Genomic DNA, 2500 nt, shown 5'->3' with positions numbered 1-2500 from the left:
GATATTGCTCATCATCATTTAGCTATTGCATTTATTTTTCTTGTTGCCGGTCATATGTATAGAACAAACTTTGGGATTGGGCACAGTATGAAAGATCTTTTAGAAGCACATATTCCTCCAGGGGGGCGATTGGGACGCGGGCATAAGGGTCTTTATGACACAATCAACAATTCGATTCATTTTCAATTAGGACTTGCTCTAGCCTCTTTAGGGGTTATAACTTCCTTGGTCGCCCAACACATGTACTCTTTACCTACTTATGTATTCATAGCACAAGACTTTACTACTCAAGCTGCCTTATATACGCATCACCAATACATTGCAGGATTTATTATGACAGGAGCTTTTGCTCATGGAGCTATATTTTTCGTTAGAGATTACAATCCGGAACAGAATGAAGATAATGTAATGGCAAGAATGTTAGACCATAAAGAAGCTATCATATTCCATTTAAGTTGGGCCAGCCTCTTTTTAGGGTTCCATACCTTGGGTCTTTATGTTCATAATGATGTCATGCTTGCTTTCGGTACTCCAGAAAAACAAATTTTGATCGAACCCATATTTGCTCAATGGATACAATCTGCTCATGGGAAAACTTCATATGGGTTCGATGTACTTTTATCCTCAACAAGTGGCCCGTATTTGGACGTGTATGTTCTTATTTGGACATCTTGTTTGGGCTACGGGATTTATGTTCTTAATTTCGTGGCGTGGATATTGGCAGGAGTTGATTAAAACTTTAGCATGGGCTCATGAACGCACACCTTTGGCCAATTTGATTCGATGGATCGATAAACCAGTGGCTCTTTCCATTGTACAAGCAAGATTAGTTGGATTAGCTCACTTTTCCATAGGTTATATATTCACACATGCGGCTTTCTTGATTGCCCCTACATCGGGCAAATTTGGTTAATTTTTGTGTTGTCTTCACGAGAATCTCATTTCTTTGGATGGAGAAGGCAACCCCCTTTCTTATACACTTTTTCATCTAGGATCCGACTTGTATCATTAATACTAATAGGAACTGAACCATTATGGCAAGGAAAAGTTTGATTCAGCGGGAGAAGAAGAGGAAGAATTTGGAACAAAAATATCATTTGATTCGTCGATCCTCAAAAGAAGAAATAAGCAAAGTAGCATCGTTGAGTGATAAATGGGAAATTCATGGAAAGTTACAATCTCTACCACGTAATAGTGCACCTACGCATCTCCATCGACGTTGTTTTTTGACCGGAAGACCGAGAGCTAACTATCGAGACTTTGGGTTATCCGGACATATCCTTCGTGAAATGGTTCATACATGTTTGTTGCCAGGGGCAACAAGATCGAGTTGGTAAGCATAAAAAAATATTTTCATTTCTATGATCATCGTCGATCGTAGATAGACCCTTTACCATTCTGTACAAATGGGGTATTCTATTTGTACAGATAGGGTAGAGGGCACATTCCTTTTTTGTTTTTCAATCCCTTCCCAACTTTTTTTCGACGCGGGGTAGAGCAGTTTGGTAGCTCGCAAGGCTCATAACCTTGAGGTCACGGGTTCAAATCCTGTCTCCGCAAAATTTGAATTTTGGACAAAATTTTAGGTTTGAATCTGTTAACTAGTAAATTAACTAAATAAAATACTACTAAATAAATATTGAAATTAATTGAAATTCATATTTATTCGGTTTTCTTTTTGGGGGAGTGAGAAAATAAAAGAACGCGAAGGATAGAATCCCTACACTATCGGGATCGACTATAACTATAACCAAATTCTTTATCATAGTAAATAAATTTACTTTCCCTTGAGCGGATAGCGGGAATCGAACCCGCATCTTCTCCTTGGCAAAGAGAAATTTTACCATTCGACTATATCCGCATTTTTTCCTTCGTGAGAAGGAATATGTCCCTGCATATACATAGATATATAATATATGTCTTGATGATATTTGTGTAGAGTCGGACCAGATACTCTCTTCAAGTCGATTCCGATTAAATTCTTAATTTCTTTATTTATTTGATTCACTTCATTGAATTTGAAGAAATTTCGGTTTGACCCCTCCCTCTAATTTTGTTGTTTTCGTTATTTGTTTTGTTTGTCTTTTGGGGAACTTTTTAATTTTTTTTGTTATATTGATTCAATTTTACTTTGTCTCACAACCCGAAAGAATTCAAATTCGGGGGAGGGGTCATTTTTGGATCTGGAACAAATAGGTTCAAGAGATTAGAGAATTAAGGATACCCACCAGAAAGACTAATCCAATCCATAATGATGTACCGGAAAATACAAAATTTTTGTTACTTGACCAACAGTCGGGAGAAGCAAATACAACGGGTACGCTAATCAATAAGATTGATTAAGTAGCAATTAATGCAAAAACAGCCAATTGAAAAGCTATAGTCATACGTATAATCCTCCAAGCTATCAACAAACAAACTATATACCATTTGATCCCTTTATCAGTCATTGTACTATAAAGTAATAAATGTATCACGGAGGGATTTTAGACTATTACCA

At 36.9% G+C, this 2500-nt stretch overlaps 2 non-coding genes across 2 annotated transcripts; one reads left to right on the top strand and one right to left on the bottom strand.

The window, feature by feature from the left end:
- The first annotated feature begins 1486 nt into the window (after positions 1 to 1486).
- TRNAM-CAU (transfer RNA methionine (anticodon CAU)) lies at positions 1487 to 1560 on the top strand. The gene has a single exon. It is a non-coding gene; the product is annotated as a tRNA-Met (tRNA).
- A 230-nt stretch (positions 1561 to 1790) lies between these two features.
- TRNAG-GCC (transfer RNA glycine (anticodon GCC)) lies at positions 1791 to 1861 on the bottom strand. The gene has a single exon. It is a non-coding gene; the product is annotated as a tRNA-Gly (tRNA).
- Between the last annotated feature and the right edge of the window lie 639 nt (positions 1862 to 2500).

Source organism: Chenopodium album, chromosome 9 (genome assembly GCF_948465745.1).
Source record: "Chenopodium album chromosome 9, dcCheAlbu1.1, whole genome shotgun sequence".
Classification (NCBI taxonomy): domain Eukaryota; kingdom Viridiplantae; phylum Streptophyta; class Magnoliopsida; order Caryophyllales; family Amaranthaceae; genus Chenopodium; species Chenopodium album.
The sequence above is the reverse complement of the archived record's forward strand: the minus strand, read 5'-3'. Positions and strand labels throughout refer to the sequence as shown.